Source organism: Lathamus discolor, chromosome 15 (assembly GCF_037157495.1).
Source record: "Lathamus discolor isolate bLatDis1 chromosome 15, bLatDis1.hap1, whole genome shotgun sequence".
NCBI classification, from domain to species: domain Eukaryota; kingdom Metazoa; phylum Chordata; class Aves; order Psittaciformes; family Psittacidae; genus Lathamus; species Lathamus discolor.
The window spans coordinates 4,004,691-4,031,077 of NC_088898.1; the positions used below are offsets into that span (position 1 = coordinate 4,004,691).

Genomic DNA, 26,387 nt, shown 5'->3' on the forward strand with positions numbered 1-26,387 from the left:
CCTTGAGTCCTGGCATAAGTGAAATGGCACTTGAACTGAGGGGGTTTTCTTCTTTCCATGGCCACATCTAGCTCACATCCTCTTCTAATAATACTGGCAAGAATAATCTGTTGCTGTTATCAAAGGATGGACGTGAGCAAATATTTCTCTATCCAACATATTTTCAACAGCTAGTATCAGAATTTAAAGAACTATAACCAAATCAGGGTCTGGGTGAAGCACCTGAACTTGGGTAAATTCATGGGCCAGTCCTGTGTGTATAACATACTCAGTAAATACAAGGATCCTATTTTATGCAGCTGCAGACAGTAAAGTGCAGATAGCAGCCCAGCAAATACATTCTGCAGCTTGTCTTTTCTATGACACTTTGTTAAATACATTATTGCTTCATCATTGCTTGTGGTTTATTTTGGCAAGCCCACAACATCACATTTCTCAAAGTCTTCTGTACCTTAATAAGTCCAAGCACATTTGGAACAGAGAAGGGAAGAAACTAGATGCATTGTGCACAACTGGTAACAGTTTCCTGCCACGCCTGATTAACGGAGTAAAAACAAAACTCAGCTTCTGTTGGAAGAGGTCCCATCCAAGGTATAGGTTGCATAAATTGCCCTTAAGGAAAAGAGGAAAAGGGATGCTTGCTCTGGGGAATTGTTGTGGGGTTTTGTTAAGGTTTGTTTTATTACTGTTTTTTTGAACAAACAGTTTGATTTTACTATGAGGGAGGAGAAGAGGGAGTCCTGCCAAGCAGGACTGGGACACTGGTTCTACTACTACATTTTCTGCCAGCACAACACTTCTGCAAGTGGATTTGAATATCCTGGTGTATACGTCTTGTTCATCTCCTGTGCAGAGTCTATGGGCTGCATGGGGTTCACACTGATGTAGTGCAGTAGGTCAGTGGTATGACACGGTATTTAGAAATGGGGGAACTACCTCTCTACTAGTCTAAACATGATTCCAGACAGGAAAATTCCCACCTCCTACCCTGCGTCATTTCATCATGCTTGGTTAAATGATGTCATGAAACCCAGTCACACAATTATGCCCATTTACATGCCAATCACTGCCTCTGCTCTACATATGTATTTCAAAGAAAAACTATTTGAGTTAAAGTAGCCAGTTCTCTGTTGTTCCCTTTCTCTTTTTCCTTTTTGTTCTTTAGAAGAGAAGAAAACCCAATTTTTATTCCTGCACAGGTTACTTGCCATTCATTCTGGCAGCTATTCCTGACTACAATGCTCTTAAAATTGTACATTGGAAAACTTCTTTCAGTTGTTGCAGTGTACAGTTAGCATTAATGATAGTAACTGACAACTGTGTCATTTTACACAAGGTTGTCATCCTCTTTTGTTAGTATCTATACACATTTCTCTGTTTACCAAGGCAGATTCAGTTTGCCTCCATTAGGAAACACATACAGCCAGACAGATTGATACCTTCACGTACATTTGTGATTTCTTTTGAATCCAATTGTAAGATCCAGTTGTAAATCCAAAAGAAATTAGGTGGCTTCCTAGAGATTTCCTTTGCTAGTTAATCTTCTGTTCCTATAGCTCTTGATTTTTCATTGCTGAACTGTTCTAAAATGCTTACAGAAATTACAGCTGTGCTCATGGATGTGTAAGGTTTCTTCCTCCAGCTGTCATTCAGCAAGCAAACATTCTATGCCTATGAAATATTTGTTGGCTGGCACAGTTGTCCCATTTTCTCAAGAATTGCTGCTGACTGCAGCTAAACGTTGAGAAACTTGTGAAGTTGAACAGTTAGCAATGCATACAAAAGCTTTACCAGTTCTTTGTTTGAAATGTATAGGAATTTGGATTTTCCTGAAACTAGGTGCTAGATGCTTCCTGATGCTTCTAGAAGATACCACTGGCTCACTGGTAAAGAAGCCTGCCTCAGTGTTATAAGTGGGAAGGCACTGCAACCTGTATTCCAGAGGGGGAGATGTTGCACATGTAATATTAATACACAAATACTGAAAGAAAAGAAGGAAAGAAGAACACTATTTTGTTTCTAGCCATGACGGATATACGTAACCTTAAGTGATTTCCTTAGCACTCAAACAGATTTCCTTATTGCCCTTTTAATGGCACGTTTCAGAATATAGCTGGGCTCTGCAGGGCAGAACAACGTCAAGCAGGACAGTCAGAGACATTCCCACAAATTTCTCTGGCTTGGGAAGATACTGCTTTGTGATCACAGCAGCTGGAAGTAGCAGGAGCTGAACTGTGGCAGAGAAAACAGCAGTGTTGTACTTACATGCAGAAAGTTTTATAAAGTCTTCAATGTATGTGCCTTGTCAGAATTTACAATAATTTAAGGTGCTTATTATTCCTCCAGGCATGGAACTCATAAATATTACTCAGTGCTATTTGTCATTGGCTTCTCTGTCATGCATAAAGCAAAATTAAATACTTATCTCTATATCGTTAACGTATTAAACATTAGGATTTATGGGGTTTGAGATCTTACTTGCTCTGAGAACATTAACTTCCTGATGAAAGATCTAAACGCAAATAGAAGGAACGCCAAAATACCCTGGAACATAATTAAGGATACTGAGGTGCGAAGAAGCCCCAGGCATAGGAATGTGCAGTTTTCTTATTTCCACTTTCATGGTGGGCTAGTTTTCTTTGTTCCACATTTCTATCCACTCTCCCAATGTGCCACTGTGTTGCTTTGCAACAAGTCATCAGGTGATGAAAATGTAAGTGCATTCCTATATGGATTATCAGAGAGAAAGCATCCCTGGCTTAAAACATGTCCTCACTATCTGTACTCGGAAATTGCAATTCAGCAGTGTCTAAAACATTAAAAATATCATAGATTCCTCCTTCCATATGAAGAAAAATTTCTCTGGTAGCTTTACTTGATTTGTTGCTATTCAAGGGTGCTTGCAAACACACATTGAACAGGGACAGCTTTTAACTAAATCTCTATCTGCAGCATAATAGAAATGCATTCTGTGTTGTTGCGTATCTCTAACCAGCAGGTAACAGCTGGCATTTTCTAGAACACACACATACATACGGGAAGCAAACACATTGAGTTTTGCAAGCATAGCCTTAAATGGTGCTGAAAATCTTCCCATCTAAAACCCATAAGGAGTTGCTAAAAGCAATTTTTAACTTTTTCCATTTCCACTTCCATGAATTTGATGAAGTTAATGGATTTATGTAAGCATTGACCTTGATTCTCTGATTTTAAACAAGGGTGGGCGAGGGTCTAACAATACTGTGCAAATACATGATTTTATTCAGTGAAGTAATGCCCTTGTGAAAACAAGGTCTTTAAAACGCGTATTAGTTTCCCATAGTGTCTGTCACTTTTCTGACAGAAACCAGAGGATGCATTTAAGTTTACACTACTGATGCTCACCAAAGCTGTCCCTGCATAGCATTGTGCAGGCATCTACCAGGGGGTTTTATGGGCTGGGATGAAGAGCCTGGCCTCAGAAGGAGGCTGCGCACATAACGGGGGCAGAAAATGGTGTTTTACACAATGAAAGTGCCTATGTCCATCTTGAATAGCACGAATAAAACACGATGCAGGTGGATGCTGCACGGTGTCATGTCCCAGGGAAACTTCAGGCATCAGAAAAGACGTTTCTTGGGTAGAGCTGTGGGCAGAGAACTGATCCATCACTGCTCACATGTTCTCAGAGTCAGTAAACGTTGCAGAAAATATGAGCTATGACAGCACAGGCACGAGCCCAGAGGATGCTAGCCTCCAGGGCACCACAGCAGAGCCAGGGGTACCACTGCTGAGCCTCCACTCTAGTCATGTACTTCCCCTTGTAAATTTTTCCCTGAAGGCCCTATTTAGACAGCCAAAAAGACTTTACACCCAGATGATGCTTCTCTACACACATACATATGCTGCTGCACCACGGGAGACCATCAGAGTCTCACAGGAGGTTTCAGGAGCAGGCTTTGTCAGGACTCTTGCTTGGCAGCCCTGAAGCCACTCTTCTTGTCCTCTTTACAGCTGAGGCCAAACTACATCCCAGCAGCAATGTTGGTGGCCTATTGTAAAACACACAGTGAACTTACTGGCACTGTAACATCTTGTATCTCATCCCAAAGGAGTAAGATATGTATTTTGTTCAGGAGACATTTTCTACTCTACCTTGTTCTAGTTGATTTAAATGTCCTTAGTGACGTACTCCACCCTCTGCTTATGAGACTTTCTCACAGCACAGCAGAGCTCACTGCCAGCCCAAGGTTTGCAATTATTCATTCCTTCCATCATTCTTGCTTTTACGATCCTAAGTAATTCCTCTCCCACTTACGTGTAGGCTGTAACGTCTCATCTCTGAGGCCAACTAACCTCTGCCACTTTTCTCATCTCCCTCTTGGCCCATTTTTATTACATTTTGATTTTTGGTAGTATTTGTAACTCTTTCCATGTAAGTACAATTAAGTAATTGTATTAATCACTCTATGAAAAAAACACAAGTTAATGAGTTCAGACTTCACACCAATTGTTGAAAACTCCTAGCTGATTCTTCCCACTGCTAATGGGAAGCAGAGAACAGTGACGAAGGTACCACTGCCACTGTTCACCTACCGTTCTGCTTTTCCTCATGCCCTAAGGCTGTTTCTGCTTCTGTTCACCTGCGTTTACTTGTCAATATTGCATTCAGTCAGCACTAGGTCTCATTAACTAAAACACGCCAGGTACCAGAGCTGCATCATGCTGCTTGAACATCATGTGAGGAAGGCTGGTTTTTGACGGAAACAGGATATAACTGGCAGCTGACTCCAGCTCTGGTTGGTCTCTATCTTATTTTCTAGGTTTAGGGCAAACAGACCTTTTCTCTGGTTTCTCTGGTTGCTTGTACTGGGCACAGATTAAGGACTTTTATTACACATTAATAACTAAAAAAACAGTGCCATATTAACAGAAATGGAGACACAGATTTTCTTTTTTAAACTAAAGAATCCTGAAAAATTAAAGAACCTGTTATTTGTTTGGAGATTACTTTCTAAACCCCAAAATGAATACTAAAATGCCAGCAATCTGATTTTCAGTATCCCACTCTTCTCTTTTAAGGAGGTCTTTTTTCATTCCGTGCATTACGGATGTTTAATTGAAAGGTTACGCACAGGGTCATCAACAAGGCTCACAATGCCTCTAGCCTTACAATACACTTCACTTCAAAGGGATTGGCTGCATTCCTGAGCCTTGTACCAATAAGCACTAATAACACTGAAAAATGAAAACTGAAACAGATGTCTCCAATAGCATTGATTCTTATTAGCTGTTCACAGCTATTCTTACACCTCTAGGCATAACGAAGCCAAGCCTGCGTGCTGGGTGTGCGGCTGCACAGGGCCTTGGTAATGCCATTGGAATGCTCCCCTCTGCTGCTGCTCACTGCATTCTTGACAGACTGTCTCCATTATAATCTTAAGAAAACTTCTTAAAAATGTCATTTTAAAATGCATCAAATATGTAAACTCTTACTTAATAAGGACAGGATTTGACAGTAACATGTATTTCTTAAAATTAAGTGGGAAAACCAGTGATCAAATGTACGTTAGAAAGACAGAGCTGAACTGTACATTTATCCGTGCCACGCTGCAGATCCCAGATCTGTTATGACCACCCAGAAAGAGCTTAGGGCAGCAATGTGGCAAGATAATGGAAGGATAGCAATCAATAGGTAAAGAAAAAAAGGTTTTGTGCATATCACTCTGCTGTAAATACCCCAAGCAACAGATGTCAATTCTTTATGTAATCTGTTCAGTGAACAGAAGTGAACTGATTTGGCATAACCCACAAGTGTAATGAGTACCTGTAACCTCGCACACAAAACCAAAGCCTAAACCACAAACTTATTTGGGTTTGCAGAGCTTCCTTGTCTGTCTGTTCTAACACATTTTTGCTCTTGGACATTATTTTCCTACTTAGTAAGAAGGGCAGCCATGAGAGACATCTATCAATCTAGAAGGAACAGATTTTAACCTCATTTAATGTATGGACAATGGAAGCTGCTCCTGCTGAAGAAGGAGAACATATTTTTATTGTTAGATTGGTAGCGTGAGGACAACTTTCCAAGTAGACCAGCAGCCTGTGTGACAAGAGGGAAGGGAAAGCTAATGCAGAGATGCTAAGAGAAGGATGACAAGGACAAAGCAGTGGGCTGTGCTGAGCTTCACAGTCCAGCTTGTACACTCACACATGCCAGGAATTTACACATTTCTGTTGCTGGCAGTGTTCTGTACGTTCACCACCGAGTTAGGTGTGAAAAGTTGGGGTTGTAATACTTTGTGCGTTCAGGCCCAAGTGTCCACTTTCCATGCAGAAAGAGTCAATATAAGGAAAACTGTATTTGCTGTGGAACTCTTAGGAACTAGATCCACTGTCAAAGTAGTCAGTGAAAAGATATTGCTTAATACTATATGAAACATCCTCCCTTTCCTGAATCTCTCTTCCCTGAAGACCTCAGTGTATTTCTGGAGACCATTTTATACCTTTGAAATCTGAAGTCTGTCTTAATCCTGCATCTGAAGATAATCCTGAAAGTCATCCTCAGCCCTCAAAGTAACAGAGTAAAACTGGGAACGAAAGATGTTGTCTGTCCTGTGCAGCTGGGAATGAAAATGCAGTGCTATGGCAAAAGGATCATCCCTGTAATGTTCTAGATTCTGTAAAATTGTATGCCTTAGCAATACTGTGGAAGAAAAGCAGGAATCTGGTGTGATATGCGTGTGGTAACTTTATCCATCCTGAGAAGATTTCCAGACAAGGTGAAGCTCCTGACTATCTCAACACTGCATCATCTTCAAGGTACGTCTCTGCTCACTGTCCCATTCAGCATGTTAATTTAGGGCACTGAACAAACCCAGCAGCTTTTTCCCATGCCTGTTCTGACGTTAGTGAATTCAGTGCAATCAAACCAACATGCTGTGCTTTGCCAGTGATAGTGATTTTTCCTATGCACATGCTGTCTGACTGCTCAGCAGTACATTCTTGCCTCAGATGAAGAATGCCATCACACAGCATACCATGTAACCAGACCAATTGTAAAAGTCACTTCTGGAATATTAAGAATGGGCTGGTGATGCCTGCACAGGTCTGCAGGGATTGTTCAGCTTGCTCAAGGGGAGGAGTTCACAGCATTTATTGTACGCTGCACCACACGGAACACATATTTTGACTTTTTAGAGAATACCCCTGAAGGGAAACATCATTCAAAGGGCAGAAAAGGGAGGGGACCTTTTACATGGAGGTTGTGCACCAATGACAGGCTCGGATACATCAAAACCATCAAAAACACCAGGCAAGAGTTTTCCTACTGCTCAACACTCGCTGTTGTGAGGATAAAGGAAAAGGATGTCCATCTGCAGCTACAAATACATAGTAGCTGCATTTTAACTGTGAAAATTTCCTTTCATCTTCAAGTGGAAAACCAAGTTATGTTTTGGTAGGTGTCCATAGAAATGTGAGCTCATTGTTCCTTCAGGTTTTACCAGTGGCTTCTAATTCCAGATGTAGAAACATTTCTACCTCCTGAATCCAAGTGAAAATTCACTGCTCAGAGATGTAGAAAAACAGCATTCTGCCTGAACTGGGGTCAGGAAGGAACTCCAGCGTCATGCATGGCTACTAGCTCCCCTCTGCTTTGGATTTGCTTAGGGCAGTCTTTCAGGACAATCCAACAGGCTCTAGAGTGTTCTGAATGCTACCAGTGATTCCCTGTTTCCTTTCCTTCCAAACTATTTTTTGTCAGTAAAGGTTATACAATGAGGTGCATCCAGGTGATGCATAAAATTCAGGGAATTCAAATACACACCTGATCACTAAAAAGCCATAATAAAAGCAGAAGTTCGTATAATAAATAACCACTTTTCCTTGGTTGATATAAAGGTTGCTGGTGCAGGTAGCATTAAGATCCTTGATACTAGGATATACTCTACACTGATAACTGAATGCCGTCTGTTTGTGGCATGGAAAAGGTACATAATGGCTGCACCTCTCCGAGTTCTCATGCTGTTGCTTCTTACCTGCACAATGCAGCTCACACGAAATTACCACAGGAAGGAAAATACCATAAATCTTCTTGCCTGCTGTTGAGCTCACCTACTTGCAGCTATTCTTGCATCTCAACAGCCCAGCCTGTTCGTGGGTGGAAAAGCTTAAGATATGGGCCGTAGCCAGAGAACAAGGGTGGCTCAGAACTAGCTAACATGGATGCAAATTACGCTCGAAGCAGAAAGGCTGTCAATGAACTTTCAGAGCTCCTGCTGGAGCTCATGGAGTACATTAGTACTCAGGTAAATAAAAAAGGATTTTTAATGTTCTAAGTGACTATTATGCAATAGAAACAAGTGCTACAGACTGGTGAATGTAAATGGAGACCCTGGAGAATGATCTCTCTGCAATTGTGCCCCTGGAGGAATACACCCAGGAAATATAGGAAATTCCATTTAAACATAACAAAATACTTTTTTATGGTAAGACTGGTTAAGCACTGGCAGAGGCTGCCCAGAGAGGTGGCAGAGTCTCCATCCTTGGAGATAATCAAAACCCAGTTAGACACAGTCCCAAACAACCTGCTCTAGCTGGTCTTGCTTGAGCCGTGAGGTGCCTAGATGATCTCTGGAGGTGCTTCTAACCTCAGTGTTGTGTGATTCTATGATTCCTGCTGTTATTTTCAGTAGTTAGAGAGTAAACTCTTTGGAGACAGAGCCAAAGAAACACCATGTAGGCTTTTTACCAGTTGATCATTAAATATTCTCAAAAGAAGTCTAAACCAAAGAAGGAATGCAGAGAATACAATTGATACCCAAGGGAGGATCAGACAAGCAAAGCAAAAAAGTTAAAAACTCTTTCATACAGCAGTTACCCCTGTGAGCAACGTGAGCAAAGATGAGATCTGCTTCAAGGGTAATTCATACATTACTCTGCTTTTTCCTTTTCCTCAGTCAGCTAATGCCACAGTTATTCTAAAGGCTCCATGGTGATGAAAAGCACAGTAAAGGTGTGCTTTAGATGATTGCACCAACCAAGGGAAGTTTCAGAGAACAGATATTTATTGGGTCCATTTGGATCCATTTGTAAGTAACAAGTGGAGTATCAGTCAACTGATTGAATGGAGCTTAAGGTAGACAGACAGATGTAGGACTTAACTAGAAGTATGAAAAGTCACAAAGACTTGTAAAACATGTCTGTTGGATCTTGGCTTCAGCCATCCCCACTTCTGTCTGTAAAATCCATTCCACAAGCTCTATATTGGGTTATATCCCAAATGAGATTATTTTACACACAACTATATTTAATTTGCAGTGAGGGGAACACCTTGGTTTGTTTTATGTCCACATGCCTGTTTAATTGGGCTTCTGATTATTTAATGTCAGTGCTGCAGAGGTAGCTTTTATGAGGCACAAAAGAAAATTTAATGAAAATTATTCACAAGCCCAACTTCTGACTAGTAAAACCAAGAGCTTAATGTAAGAGGCAAAGTCCCCATCTGGTACTTCTCTTTGAAAAGAACAGCCCACATGAAGGATTTATTGTGACATTACAATGCTTGATGTCAAATAATCTAGCCAGAGGAACAATATTGCCCTAAAGAGAGCCATCAGGCCCCGTGTGACATGGGTATTTGAAAGGATTAACTACACTTAAATCAATACGGGCAATGAAAACAGAAATAACCAATCTCTCAGCCGCTCAATTATTTAAGAGTGTCTTTATTCCCCCAGAATGGAATTAAACGCTTGTTTAAGAGGACTGACAATTAAATCTATTTCTTTAATGTCAAGATAAGGACGTGGGTTCCTTGACTGCAGTATGGTGTGAAGGAGTGACATTTCACAGAGAGGAACGTTCAGGAGGAGCCCTCAGGGTGCTCACCGGTGAAGGGCTTATCCCATAGGGGGGACCTGGCTGCTTCCCACAGGCATGGCTGTGTGCACTGTGCACACACATCTGCTTCCCCAGGGGTGCAGCACATCAGGCTGTGGCTGCCAGTCTGTGCCTGGGCCACTGTCACGGCAGTGCCCGCACCACTGGGGATGGCAGCATTGGCCAGGATGGGACCAGCAGCAGACAGTTACTACCCCATCTCCAAACCCACTGTCCTCATGCAGTCAGGTCTTCATGAAAGGCTACATCCAGATACAGCTTCTTAGCTGCCCCATTTCCTTCCTAGCGCTATGTTTTAAGAGTAGAAACTGCAGGCTTTAAAACACACAGAATACTAATAACTGAGTGTTATTTCAGGTGATAACATAAATGTAAAATCATTTAATTGACACAGGCTGACAACTGCCTAGTTATTTGAGTTCTGAAAAGTTTGTCTGACCTATCCCAATATATTTTTTAAGATATTTTTAAGATGTTTTCCAGAGCAACCACTCTGACCTTTCCCAATGATACTATTTCTCCCGAGTTGTTTATCTCAAATGCAATGAAGGAATTCCTAGTGAGGAAAATTTTAATAAGAACTTCTATTTTCTGATGATAAAAAGGAGGCAACAGAAGCAGGATTTATGCAAAGCATTGAATGTTCATCACCATATTGCAAATACCCTAGGCGACAGGAAAATACCAGATACCTGCATGTTTTCAGTTAAAGTTCCTGGCCAGAAAAGCTGAAAGATGTTCTTAAATTGTAGACAACCCAACACACTAAGAGTTCATGAAGATCTTCTAGTGGCACTTGTCCATCACGAATCTCAGTTTTTCAAAGGCTTCTGTGAGTTGCAAGACAGTTTAAAAGCCTGATTCTTGATATTTAGGCTACTTCACAACATGGCAAATGAATGCAAAAGCCCTCCTCTGGTTTGTAACTAACATGTGAAAGTCATTGTCAACGTGCCAGACTGGCTCCTTGCTGCTGTTGAGCTCCGAGTCACTACAGACAAGCTCTTATTCCTAGATCTTCCATCCCTTTTTTGCATTTTTTATCTGTGCATTAAGATATCACTGTTATTTAATATATTACTTTCTTTCAGGCAGGAAAGAACTGCAGTCCAGAAGAGATGATCTAAGTATTTTTTTTATAACAATTTGTGAAAATATATTGCAGAAAATCATTACTCATGATTTTTGTCTTGACACTTTTAAGCATAATAGCTTGGAGGTATTGTTGATTAATGATTTCTAGGTCCTCTGATGTTCTTGTATGAACTTGTCCACATTTTAGAGTCAGATTAAGGTGCAAAAAAAGAAAGAAAGAAAAAAGACAATTGTCACTTTTTAACCAGAGACTGTAGATTTTATGGCTTATATGTGCCCTGACAGCTCTGCATGCAATTCTCAACTTCAACACTTTTACCATTGATCAAATGGCTGTGATGCTGCTATGTTGAGCCTCACCCTCAGCACATGTCTGGTTTTGTGGTCACTCCGCTGGTTATTTTCATGCCATTATTTTGCTGATCATCACCAAATGATTTATTTCCTCATCTCCTGCGTTAGTATTACACAGCTGTTCATTCTTCTGTAAAGCATTTAAATCTCTTTCTTTGCCCTTCTTGCCCTATTACTCCTTATACATTTCACAACAGTTGCTTTGGCACACATCTTTCAGCTACATATGAGCCCATCTAAACTGATGTTGCCATCATTATTAGCTGCCCTGAAGAGCTGACAGTCTGGGTATAATATGATTCACAACAGGTAAAGATCACAAAGATCTGCAGAACGTAAGGTAACAATGAGAATATGCTGGTCCACATGGTCAGATATAGTCACAGCACATCTGCAGCCCAAGCACTATTGATGCTTTTATAGCTACAGATGCATATTTGATATAGTTGTCTGTGCCTGTAGTTGCACATGTGTATGGGAAGAACACAAGGAGCTGCCCTGCAGAGAGCTGGGCACACTCCTCGGGCTGTGGGAAAGCTGCTGTGTTAGTGCTTTGTAAAGTAAATGGAAAGGCTCTCAGGTGGGCACATGCTTTGCACTAGCAAGAGCTTCTATGTCCCTTTTCCAATCCTTTGGAATGAAACTGTTAAACAAACACCAGTTGTTTCATAGCTGTTCTTTACCCTGTAATTGCAATGAACTGATTTTCATGCGTGGTAAAATTTGCATTGAACTGTATATATGTTTATACAGGTTAGAGATGGAAAAGGAAGATTTGTTTGTTAGTTTCAGAACTAAGGTAGAATTCCATAGAAGAGGAAGGTTTTTTTCAGCACAGAATTAATTCTATTAATCCAAATCTGGAGCATTCATTCCTCATCAGCTTACTTCTGCAGCACCTGAAGGATATAGATATTGAATAACTGTGACACTCCTGGCATGCTGTTGGTCTGTGAAGCTGGGAACTAACTATCCTGGACAATACCCTTTCAATAAGCTTGATTAAGAAACCAACATTTGTTTTTAGCAGAACTCTCAGGAACTGAAAAATAAAAGGGAATCTCTCACTTATTCCCCTCTTTTATTCTGGCTTCAGCTGTTCATGGACTTGGAGGGTGGATGTCGTGGTTTAAACCCTGCTGGCAAGTCAGCCACGCAGTTTACTCTCCCCCCACACACACACTTTCTTCCCTCCTCCTTGGCTCCCAGAGAGGTGGAGGGGAGAATCAAAAGAATGTAACTCTCACAGGCTGAGATAAGAACAGTTTAGTAACTAAGGTATAACACAAATCACTACTGCTACCACCAATAGTAATAATGATAGGGGAAATAACAAGGGAAGAGAGTACAATACCACCCGCTGACCGAGCCCAACCAAGCAGAGAGTGCCCTCCTGGGTAACTCCCAGTTACATCCCGGGCATGACGTGCTGTGGTATGGAATACCTCTTTGGCTAGTTTGAGTCAGGTGTCCTGTCTCTGCTTCTTCCCAGTTTCCCCTCCTCCCTGGCAGAGCATGAGGCTCAGAAAGTCCTTGGTCAGACCAAACATTTGAGCAGCAACTAAAAACATCGGTGTTATCAGCCCTGTTCCCAGGCCGAAAGTCAACAAACACAGCGCTGCACCAGCTACTAAGAAAGGGAAAAAATGACTGCTACTGCTGAACCCAGTACAGTGGATTTCAGACACATTGGTGCTGCACCACAATCAAAGGGAACTCTGTGTTTCTCAAAATGTTTTACCTTCCATGCTCTTTTACTACACAAGAATTACTATTATTACATGTAAACACTGTTCTAAACTGGTGGCTGCAGCCTAGAAAATATTTGTCCAAAGCTGGTGCCAACCTCCTCCCCTTCTTCCTTTTTGACCTGAAAGCATTTTCTGATTTTCCTCATAGGAAGACACAAGTCTCAGCAGGAGAGCTCTAACTAAGCCAAGCAGGAATCATGCTGTTTGTTTTCAGAACTGACTTCTATCTGCTCTGCCCCAGTTGTTTTGACCCAGTCACCTGTGGCTGCTCTTTGACAGGGCTAGTTTATGCCTGCCTCTTGCCACTCACAGAGTGGGAGAACTTGTCTTGCCCAGACTGCGCTGTCACTTTTTTTTCACTTGACAGCAGACTGGTCTGACATGGTTCTTGTCACTCAAACCGTGGAGAGCACAGATCCCTTTAATCCATCTAACAAGAAGTTCTCTTGTCTTCTCTCGGCACCAAAACTAATTACACAGCAAACCACAAGTGTGTGGTTTCATACAGGGATATAAGGGAAGAAAAGACAATGTTTGCATGAGGGTATAGAGAATACCATCAGATAAAGTCTGTCACATTTTGCTTCCTTTCAGCCCACTTCCTACACCTGAGAAAAGCCAGGGCACCGCCTCATCCCTCCTAATGCCAAACCCTTTGCTCTTTGTGGCAAGCTGATGCTGTAACTCCTTCTGATACAGGTTTTCTGCAGGCTTTGTTACGAGCTGCAGTAAATTATTCCCTTTGCCTCTGGGTCCACCTTATTCACAAAAAGGTTCAAATCATGGACCACCCTTCAGAGGAACCACTGATGGTTGCCTACAATCACAGCTGTGGACACATCCCACTATGACCACTATGCCTGTGGAAACTGAAGCTGTGGTCTCCAGCTCTCCATGCCAGGTTTCTGCTCTTATTTTTACTATTAAAGTTTCAATAGAAGAGAGGTTCAATATTTTTGAGATGAGAAAATAGAGATGCCTTCCTCTGTGTTAATTTTTACTGTTTTCTAGTGTCATAGCACACCTGGAACATTACACTTTAATCTACCTCTTTGCCCGGTTACTAACTGATGGGCAGGAAAACAAAATTATGCAAGACAAGAATTCATCCAATGCTAATGCTTGTTGCTTGTCTCAGTAATTGAAGACCCGTGTTAAATAAATGGAAATAGGGTCATGTCTGCTTAAGTAGAAAGATGAGGAATGAGCAAGAAGTAAAATAAGAAGTCTAATCTCTGTAATAGGAACACCATTAACATTCACGGCATGGGGTGCACTGGGGGAGTTTTAGAGTAACTCATTAGAGTTCCCAACCCAGGGAACAAGGGGTCACAGCAGTCGGGAAGGAAGGAGCTGTTAGAACAGTAAGGCTATTCTCTTATGAAGGAATCTGACTTGGACAGTATGTTTTGGAAGGAGTGTGCTGGATAGGCTCGAAATCAACATTTTACTTTTTGACTATACTGTTAGTATGAACTATCAGCATAATTATAACTAGATGCACAAGGGCATAGGATTTGAATATGGCCTCTAGCCTTTGCTATCTACTACAAAAGAAGTAACTTCTGCCTATGAATTTTTGAAACAGAAAGTAAAAGATGTCAAAAGAACAAAGCTTTCTTTCAAAAAGTAGTAGGATCTTTCTGCCCTGTATCCCTCTTATGTTAGGAAGTCAATCAGCTAATCGCAATGGTACTAACAATTGCCAACTCTTCTATGAAGGAATTTCTGGACAGGACAACTATCAGACATGGGAGTAACATGGGCGGTTTTTGTGGTGTAAGTTTTTAAATGCATAGTCAGCAATGGTCATGAGGTATGAGTGTTACTTTCAAACTGGTTTGACTGCTTAACCACTTGTGTACAGAAATGCACTGATTAAGAGGGAATGGAAAGGTGCAACTTTCAAGAAGGTGTAGATTTAACGTTTCTCTGCACTCATGCTTACTTGCACAAGGTGCACTGCAATGCAACTGCTTCTCAGAGGGATGAGCAGAGCCCCATCCTGTACAGCACTGTACATCCACTTAAATGAACGCTTCCAAATACCTAAAAGGAAGTACTTCAGGCCTCTCAGTGGTGCTTCAGAGCAGAGTGCTGTTCACTAGCTGGCAGGTAATGTTGCTGGAACATCTCAGTCATCTGCCTTGTGGGGAAGGGGAGCCCATGGCAGAGAGCTCTCGGGGGGCTGAACATTCCTGCTGCAAACCTTCAATTCACCTGTTTCTAAGCTGTGCCCCAGCTCCTCCCCCTCACCAGAGCACCCTTTCATCTTATTTATTAGGCAAAATGGTGGGGATAGGTTTAATCAGTGGAGAGGTGGGATGCTGATAGCCCCAGGGCTGCCCCAGCTGTGTGATGGAGCAGCACTGCGGGGGGAGAGGACGGCTGATGAGCTTTTCAGCTTGAATCTCCATGGGCTTCGTGTTCACATGGGGAAGCCCATCTTAGATCTGAGAGATTGCTCAGCACAGGGCTGCTAGGCAGCTCTGCTGCTTACAAAATGCTTGTTATTTGATTAATTTGCTGGAACACAACATAGCCAGGAATACTTCAGAAATCTCCCCAGATGTCCCCCTCTGTGTCTTTTCTACATTAATGTGAACAAAATCGATGGAGTCTGAAGATGCTATTTATAAATAAAAGACAGAGCATGTCAAAGGCAGCAATGACTTAACACTTCTCAGACTGTTGGAAAAAGGAGGCAGTTTTGAATGTAGCAAAGCAGCAAAGTGCATTTGTGCGTGTGCTAAGACAGAGAAAGAGAGGAATACTGGCCTATTTTACTTAAAAGTGGTGGAAAGCACATACAGAACGTTGCAACGTACTTTTGAATGTATGTTGGGAGATGTGCAGGTTCAAACTAATTCTAATTAGTAGAAGCCAGTAATTCTGCTTATTCCTATATAAAACACAGGGAGTAACTTGAAATCTGATCCCTCTTCAAAATGCACTTTAACTGTAATAAAGCAACATTTCTGAAGTAATGTTTCTTATGTCTGTCACTATGGCAACCTGCTAGGTGCCAGTATGACAGGAAACCTGCATTATGAGGCTGCATCCCAAGTGGTTGTATCAGAAGGCAAAGGCAGTATCATATATGCCAAAGAAACAAACACAGTTTAAAAGCTTCTAATACTGTTTTAAGGCAGCTCACAAAGGCTTTGAGCAGGACTATTCAGCAAACTCAGAAAACAAACTGAAGGTTGTCAAACAGGTACCTCTAAATTACCTTTTAGAAAGCCTTTCAGGCCGCATTGCTTCCTCCAGCCATTCTTTACTGTGACACCAAAATGACAGCTAGCTCCTGGGCTTTGGTAACATATTCTAAGATTTGCTTCTTGCACATTTGTTTATAAAACCAGTAATAACTTAATATTGAAATATTTAATATTAAATAGCAAATAAAATGACAAAACATTTTCAAGAGAGAATTCTTCAGATAAAAGACTTTAGTGATTATCAAAGGCACAGAACTGAGAAATTCTCCTTTCTACTACACGTTTAAGGCTATACAGAAGAACAATTACAAAGTCTCAAGTCAGATGTTAGTAAACATTTCTGTGGGTAGCCCTGACTTGTTGGGAAAACATCAATTTTATTTTGCTACTTGTTACCCCAAAAATATTTTTCTTAGAACACTTACCCTGGAAAGTTTATTTCAAATTGAGAGAAGAAAAAATACTTTAAGAAGCCTGTTTTCTTGTGAGATCCTTGAGGATGCTTACAAATTAAGTATTTTGCCTTTGTGTTACAGAAATTAGAGTCCTTTAAGAAACAAGTTCAGGCATTTTGCTGGAAACAAATGTCCTGACCTGCAAGTTAACACCACTTCTGTAGTCAGAGTTCTCAGAAGGATAAACATTTCTTGCATACTTATTGAGAAGGATCTGCCACTCATCCAGAGCCTGCTCCAGAGCCCACTGAAGCAGATAATAGTCTTTCCATTAACGCCCCCCCCCCCCCCCCCCAAGGTGAAGATCTGACCCATATGCAGGCAACTATAAAGACTGGCCCTGCAGTCACTAACATCACTGCTAAAACTTTCAGCACCTTCCCCCATTATCAGAACTGTACTGCTCAGCATTCAGAAGGTCCCATCTGTGAGCAGACCCTGACCCTGTGCTATTTACTAAGCCAAGACTCCCACTCAGAATCAGTAATGAATAAGGTAGGCAAGATCTGACCTTCCCTGTAAAAAAGTCTATCTTTTCCAGAACAGCTGATGTTTGGGAATATGCTGACCTTTACTTCCCCACCGAGTAGCAAACTTTTCACATACTTGGAACATGGACACACCACTTCTTTCCCAGGTGGCTGAAAACAAAGGTAGAAATCCAAACCAGCACACAACTGCACTACGGTTATGGAGGCAGGGAGTGTTCCCTGTCTTTGGTTCAACATCAACCATACATGGATATTTCTATTCTTTCCTGGGACAGGAGCTGTCGTATCACATCACAGAAAAATAGCATGCAGTGAGGGTATCGCAACAGAAGCTTTACACCTTCCATGGTACTGACAAGTAAAAGAAAGCAGGGCTGCTCCCAAATGAAAGCATATTGTAGGTTTTTATTCCTTCTCACTCAACAACAAAAGAATTGACTTGCATATGGTTTTTTTTCTAACTGTTCAGGTTCCACTGTGCAAGGCTTCCAAAACAGGATATCATTTTATTATGCATCATATCTACATATCCATTTAGCATCATATCTACTTTGCAATTGGATAGCAAATATAATATAAATCCAGAAGAATTACATGTTACTCCCTAGTATTTGTACTCAGGATCACCAAACAATTCAGGAACTAATGCCATGAGCCTTATATCCTTTTCACCTCCTCCTAACACATAGCGCACTAAGCAGGCATTTAATGTTTTTCATTGGCTTGAACTCTGGTCAAGAAACCTTCTGGGCTTCACCCGAGTAAGGGGTTATCCTAAAGCTCTTCAGCAGCCAAAATTACCACCCTCTTTTAGCAAAGCAGTCACTGTCCTGGGCTGAAGCATCGCTCTGAGATGCCTCGTGAGGTTCTTGTTACCTCCAAGGTGAAACGCTAAGGGTTTGTGAGGGCTTTGCCAGACTATGGGTTACTTATTTCCCCTGAGCTGGTAGGGAGAGTAAGAGACCGGAAAAGGGCAGTCTAAGCTCTCCTTATATTCTGACAGCTACAGAAACTGGTTTAGCCTTTTGTCTGTTTGTTCCTTGGCATCCAAGTCAGATCTAATTTAGAATCATTGTCATACCACAGCATAATCAACAGTGTCAGCAGAGGTCTGAATCAAGCTCAGCCCTGCTATTCTGATCTGACAGTGCTGCAAGTGAGGTCAAACATAATGTTTTCTCTGCTGAGACTACCAATGGGGATCCAAAGACAAGGAAAGGCATTATTGTTCTTCTCCTATTGTTTTAAGGTTTAGATTACACCCTGCTGAACTGTGGCTTTTGTTAATGAATTTAAAGTTAAGAAAAAGACCGACTCTCCAATAGATCAGGACCTGGCTTAGTCTCTGCCCTTTACAGGTTATTAATGAGAAATGGGCAAGGACAGCAATGTTATCCATGCCAGGTACCAAAATAACTGCTTTCTGTAAAGCAATTTCCCTCCACCTGCAGTGCTCTGATCAGGCTTTTTTCCTAGTATTTAGCAAATACTTAAAGCTCAAAAGATACAAAGAAGCAAGGGGAAATTCAGCATCACAAAATCTACAGTGCTAATTGCAGGCAACAATGTTTTCTGAAGGAAGCATCAGGTGAATTCAGGGAGTTTCAGAATGAATAGATGTTGGTTAGATTGGCAAATCCATTTGATCAGTTTTGATAGCAGCCTAAGCTACTTAAGTCTGAATACTCTTATCAGTTCAGATTAGAACAAGATGCCCAACTAAAACAACATTTTATTCAGTTTGTGTTTTCAATTAGAAATGAAAGGGTCTTCGTATCAGTATATCAAATCTGTAACTCTTAGAATCTCAGTTACTTTCACATACAGGAGCCCATCTGAAATGATGGTTCATCTAAGCTTCCCTAACATGGTAAAGGGTATTACTTTGCTTATCAAAGTAACCGGGTGTGGCAGTGAATATAAGACAACAGGTTACCCAAGAACTGCAAATGAAGCATGCAGCTCTCCTTTAAGTGTCATGTAAGAAGTAGGACATACAGAAATTTCTAGGAGTTTACTCACCACTGCCATCTCCTCAGCAAAACTGGTGCTGTACTGCAGATATTCAGGTGTATGGCCAGGGTGGTAACAAGGCAGAACACGAGTGTGCCTTTTTGCTTCCAGGTGATTGACTTGGTGGCAATGCAGAAGGAAATTCCCCTGGGAAAAAAAGAGACTTCTATTGATAAATAAAGTTTAAAAACCTATAAAGAGACAGAAAAGCCTCTAATTCTAATGCTGTATTGTACTTGTGCCTCAGTTCCTGAGCTGATATTCCTGACAAGCCATGGTAGGTCTTTTATTTCTTTTCTCTACAAATACTGTAAACCTGTTACACAAAATGGATCTGCTATATGTAACTTACTGATCTGGCCTCAAATGCCTCTTTCCTGAAAACACTGCAAAGCAGAACTGTTATTTCATTATGCAGTGTAATCCTAAGTAATTGCAGAGGGACAGCATCTGATGGTGATGACAATTGTGTTATTAGAGTTCTCCGCATAAACTTCCTAAATTATAGGCTTTCTAAAAGATTTTGATCCATTCATGTGAGACAACTAGTCTTACTGAGGATCCTCAGAAAACACACATCCTCAGTAATGGGGAGCACCCTTCCCATGCTGAATGGAGGTTACTTTTCTTTCTGTAGTCATAAACGACTGTGCTGATCTCGCAACCACAGCCACTGCAGGAAGCTGGAAAATGCATCAGTGCAACACAACACTTGAATTTCCACTCTACAAACAGCTGGTGTAGAGGTGGTACCTCCACCATGAAAGCCTCAATCCAAAAGTGAATTATCATTTAATGTTCTTTTTTTAAGCGTTTTGGAGAAGTTTCCATTTTTTGTCAGTTTCTCAAAGAACTTTCATAACTCAGGCTTCATATGCTCACTTTAGGCTTTTGCCACATTTTCTTCTTACACTGATTTTTGAAAACACACAGACATAAAAAATACTGCACGATTATATAGCTATGGGTAAGGGACAACTCAGTAAATTTGCCACAACTTCTAAAAAGAGCAGAAATAAGTCCATGTCTCCCGTAAGATATAGGAGACAAAGGTATCCTGCCTTTAACATTCAGGCATTCTTCAGAAGTTGAAAAAGAAACATTAAACATAGAAAACAAATCACATTTAAGATTAACGCCTACATATTAAGATTGCAGTTACTTGGTTTACAGGTACAAGGAGCTAACTAGCAGCTAGATAAACACAAGGGTTTTCATTAGGCAATTTTAAATTTATACCAAGAAAACATTTGCAGCAATGTTGTTTGGAGAGCTTATTCCTATTTTCCAATAGAACAACACTGTGCCCAACAAACACATTTCATTGTGCTTATGGAGAAGGAGGACAGAGTCGGTCAATTACAGCTGAAAGTTTTTAAAATTCACAGAAGAAAACAATAATATGGGTTCCAAAAAAGTGAAATAAGGTCATAATTTGCTTGTGGGTATTCCACAAACAGGAAAGACGCCAAATTCATTTAATAAATGATTCACTATGAGTTACACACCCAATATAGACAAAAATGAAGTTCATTCACACAGCCACAACCCAGCCTTGATGGTTTCAGCTGTTGCTTTCTCTGTGAAGTGGTATTTCATTAACAAAAATCAATGAGAAGATATTAGGTGCTTTCTTATTATCTCTATGACTAGAGCAATACCATCTGCTTAGATCAAGGACCAGGAAGTGAGAAGGAAGGACCTCAAATGTAGGCTAGGAAATTTCAGTGCAGAGGTGAGGCAGAGATGCAAATAAAATACAAATAATTCTTCCACTGAAATTGTGTCTAAAATTAATAATGAACAAATACTGTCCTTCAGCCAATACTATGGAACAGGTAACAAGCTTACTAGAAAATTAGTGGGACTATTAATGGATTACTTTGTCTCCAAGATGCTCAATAGAAGAAAACAGGTTATTATTGTTATAGCCACAGTTCATTTAAAAGGAGGCCACTCTAACCTCATTTTGCTGATCATTCCTTAAAAGTCCAGGCTTTTGGAATAAAAGAGATTGTCAGTAGTGTGAATTTGTGGTGTAAATTACTTTGGAAAGAGCACTGTGAAATAATGGAAACAGGAGGGTATTAGGATCTGCAGACACTGAGCTTGGGGCTTGCCCAGAATTTTTGCACCACTGATGGACATTAACTCACACAATTAAAGGTACAAGATCAGTTCCTGAAGCATATCTGTGCCCTGGATTTATAGAGGATGCATTTTCATTAAAGATGGCTGAATATTAAGATGAAGACAAAGACAGTGATGGTGAACAAAAAGAACTGTGTATTTATCAAAAGGCTTGGCATAAATATGGTGCTGGTAGAGGGTTTCAGCTGTTTTATGTCTCAGCAACAGTTTAAACAATAACATTCATATCACAGAATGGTGTAGATAATATCTGCAATAAAACTGGGTCTTTTATGTTCAGAAGCAGACAAAGCCAGGAGAGCACATTGATAAATGAAGCTGAATCTTTGTATTTCGTTGTGGTGGAGCTCCCTCTAGCTTATGGCATTAACCCTGTATCTGTAAATCATATTTGCTTAAACTCATCCCTCCATTTTCAGGGTAGAAAAGGCTTCCGATTCTATATTCTTGGAAGCATTTATGACATTTATAATTCAGCTGAAAAAAAACCAGAAGCCCCTAAAGCCCAGCTGCTAGTTGAATGACATTAACAGGTCTGATGATAGTAAATTTCATACTTTTAGAAAGAACAGTATAGGGAAAAAATTTCTACATCTGGGTATGTGACTGTCATAAGCAGTGCTTTCTGTCTCTTCCAGCTTTATTCTTGTTTATTTTTATGTATATAAAAAGATGCATCTTTTTACCCACTTGGTTGAGAGAATTAGCCTTTCCAAAATGGCAATAAGCAAGTGAAGATTCTGCAAGGTAAATTTCTTTGATAATACAGCATTAAATAGTCTGAGCAATCCTAATTCCTCAAAAAATTATTTAACCACCTGAATTTATTGACAAGAACAAATCAGAAAGACTGATTAAGAAGTATCTTAGTCTGATTAATGGTAGGAAAGTAATCACCATGATTTCTCTTCTTCAGAATAAGAATAGTCATTTGTTTGAGCTGCAGAATTCATACAGGTTCCCCTGTTTAGGATTCCTCTACTTTTCAAGGCTGAATTAATGATTGTAAATGCTAACTGTACCTTTAAAAAAAAGGTGGAATGAATGGTGCATTATGGAAACATTGTTTTGCTGAAATGCTAATTTGGGGAGATTAAGAAGACATTTCTGAAGAACAACATCCAAAATCTGATGTGAAGCTTAAATAACTACTGAAATGATAAGCAGGCAGAGCTACAGGAGAAGAGTTAATTAAAAATCTCCAAGGCAACTTATATTCCTTTGTCACAAAATAAATGCTATGCTACTGATACTGTACCTGTAAACTGAAAAATCACCAGCTGCTGCTGTAGCTAACCAGAGAATAGAAAGGATTTACTGGTTCGCAATGTCTTAAATAGTCTGCATTTTAAATGCATTTGGCCACCCTTCTTCATAAATATTGCTCCCTGGGTTTTCTATTTAACTTCACAACTACTTATCATAAGCTTCTTTGTCCACTGAAAAATTAAGTTCACCCACATTAAAATTAACAACAAAGAATCAGCTTATTACAGACTTTGAAGAATTTGATTCAATAGGAATTAATATTAAATTCAGACTGAACACAGAGAGACAAAATAGACACTTTATATACCTTGTGTGAAATCCTAAAGTATAATGTAAAAATCTGTGCGGCTGAAACAATGTTTATATTATTGCTTCCCCCAATAAATTAATGTACAAGATTAACATTTAATGTCTAAAAATAAAAATAATGTAGCTGGTTTAGAATGCTGATTTTAGAAACTGAATGCTTTGAGAATTGTCTGATCTGATGCTAATTTATGTCCTGAACTACAGCACTGATAGAGATAAAAATGCTAAAATAGCCTGCTGAAGTTTACTCTGTATTATCTAATGAAAGCAATTCATCACAGAATCTGCTTTAATTCAAATTACATTTGAATGTATCTGAAAAAGATGTGTGAAAAGAAAAAATATTTAAAGGGAAGAAACCATTCTCAAATATTAACATTCTTAGAGTATCATTTTGTTTGTATCATTTTCAAAAACATGTTTGATAAAATTCACCTTGTTAGAGTTTAAAATCTGAGTAAAAGAAGTATAATTTGAGTCATATAGGTAGAAGCACACAGTCATAGCCGATCAGTGACAAGAAGTTAAGGGAAAGAAGGGTTTTTTAAAAGCCTTTTCTCTGTACTATGCAGTGTGTTTGTTTGGAGTATCAGCATGACAAGAAACTGTGACAAAGCCACTTTACTGCCCTAATTTTACATTAGGAATTCTTGCTTTTGAATGACTAGTGTCAAACTGCATATCCAGTTCCATAGGCTTTTTGAATTAATTTTTCCTAGTACATGCTGGAATCAGCCATCCTCCAAGTTTGAAGGGAGGTGAGAGGGCAAGAGACTGACATTCACTATCCCTAATGATTTAGGGGAATTGTCCCATTTAGGAGCATTTAGTCTGCATTTGATCTAATAAGACTCTTGTCACCTCGTTTTAAAATTTATCACCCAAGTTAAGCTTCAAACTGAATACAGCTTACTATGAAGATCAATAAAATACTAATTATTTTGAAATGTGTGTTAGACTTGAAACTAAAATCTTCAGAGCAGATAGATCTGATAGTCATGCACAGGAAGAATTCAGAGGGGTTTTTTATTAAGCATGATAATAATAGGAATTACATTCCTTAAATCACACCCAATATAATTAGCATGGATTTGATTTATAGCCAATTCTAACTGCTGTATTATAACAGAAATTGCTCTTGTGATTTAAAGAATGAAAATTAGTTATTTGAAGCCTTTTCTTCCCCTGCATAAAATATGAATATTATCATATGCTGAAGTACTTTAAAAAGTAAAAATCAGAATACAGAAGTCCAACAAAAATAGGTGAAATTACACTATGGCAGTGTTATACAGTACAATACTTCCACGAAAAGATACTGGTTTTGAATTATCACCGTAATAAGAATGCTTTGGGGTTGATCTGATTAGGCAAAAAAATGTCTTTACTTTGCAGCCTGTGAAGGGAGACAAAACTTGTTGTACACACTTGCATTCAGCTTTAGCTTACTGTGAGCTAACAGTAATCAATACAGCAGAAATCAGAACAAAACAAACACGAAAACAACAGACTAAATGTTGCAGCTTGAAATCAAGGGACCTAGATTGGAACAGTTTGGCACCATTCAAGTGTGGTCATTTTTTAAGGTTTTTTTCACTGGACATTTTCAGACCACATAAGGAAAAAAAACCTCAACATGTTCTAAGACTTGATCTGCATTCAGGTGTGCAAGCGATTTCATATACAAACTGTGATGTAATTGTGAAAGTCTTTCCAAAAGTCAATGTTAATGGACAACTGTTCTTACATAAACTATTCTCATTTTACTCCGTACATTCATTATAAGGATTTCTTTTAACTTTAAAACACTTAAACCTGCAAAACACAACACACAAAAAAACCCCAACAAACCAAACCACAAAAAAACCCTGCTACTTTCTGCTTCTTGCTGTGTATTTCTTCACTAAAAGCATGGGGTTTCTGTGACTGAGAAACCTACAGAAAAATGTTCGTTTTTTCTTACTTGCTGTATTTCACTCTCTTGCTACAATTACTTTGCAATTTCCATGTGATTTTTTTAAGCTGTCCATAACACTAAGATATTTGCCCAGGAGAGAACACCAATGAGGGCAAAATACAGCCTCTGAGGAAAAAAGAACATACACACTTCCACCCCATCAAGTGTATTATTCATGCATCAAATCAGAGACACAGTAAACCTATGCCTAAACAAGAATATGGAAACCTAGGGAAGAAAAAAGAGGGGAAAAGAATAAATAAAGAGAAGGAAAGAACCTGCCGATAAGACAGTCCCACAGCTCCCTGGGCAGGGAAAAGCTCTGGGATGGTTCTTCACAAGCTCCTTTATAACCTCTGTTACAGATATGGGTGCTTTGTAACTGAAGAATATAACTAACGTGAATTTTTTCTTAGCAGCACAAAGACTTCACCTTACAATTGAGGTTTGGTCTCTGCCACAAGTAGAAAAAATTGCCAGATAAAACAGGGCCAGTGGTGGTTGCTCCCTTTAACTGTGGGCATCACAGCCAGTACAGAGAAGACCTAACACTGACCCACAGAGAAACCTCTTCCCAGCTCCCAGCATAGACTAGCACATGGCCCAGGGGAGAAGTGCAACATCTCCTCTGGTGTTCTGGATGTTCTAGTTACCCACACACCTTTCAAAACTTCCTCTGACTCCTGAAACAATACCACGATTTTCTAGGATACTAAGTTCATAGGTTAACAATACAGCTTTCTAAAGGAAGCCCCTTTTACTCAGATTTCTTACCTTTAATTTCAGCAAATCTGAACACATGAGGAAAATAAAGATATTTCTCCACAGACCACCCCAGTCATCCCTGCCTCTTTTGCCTCTGAGCAACCCCACTGCCCACCCCAGGCTCCTGATATCACATCTCTGCCTCAGATGAGGCTCCTACAAAGCAGAACACAGGCTTCTCTCTGCATCTACACAAATAACTTACTCTTACACCTCATGCAAGTATCTGGGGGAAAAAACAAGAGGAGATAGAACCAAGAAAAATATTTAACACCCTACAAATTCTTCATGAACTTACCCACAGGAAGAGCACAGCAACCATACCACAGATCCCACCAGTATACTAGAGCAAAACCCAACAGGCAGATCACTCCTAGCATCTTAACAGCACTGGGGAAAACCCAATGTTACCTCCCACCCCACACACACCTGAGAGCAATTCCCTTATTAAGGTAAGAATTACCTACCAATGGTGCCTCTTTTCAGGTTTTGTGCACCAGGTTTTTTCAATATAAATACTTCATGCCTGCCACAGCTGGGATGTAAGAGATTGGTTTGTTATAGTCTGGGCTTTTGCTTGGTGAGTTTCTTCATGGTGGTTTGTGATACTTCTTTTTATTTTGGGGTTATGTTGCTGGCTATAAATGAAATTCTTCAGAGCAAAGGCCCTTCCA

General features: G+C 40.0%; 1 long non-coding RNA gene across 1 annotated transcript; it reads right to left on the bottom strand.

The window, feature by feature from the left end:
• Positions 1 to 249: 249 nt before the first annotated feature.
• LOC136022409 (uncharacterized) lies at positions 250 to 26,080 on the bottom strand. Its single transcript, XR_010616157.1, has 3 exons — positions 26,012 to 26,080; positions 19,272 to 19,409; positions 250 to 612 (listed from the first exon to the last, which is right to left on the bottom strand). It is a non-coding gene; the product is annotated as an uncharacterized LOC136022409 (long non-coding RNA).
• Positions 26,081 to 26,387: the final 307 nt, after the last annotated feature.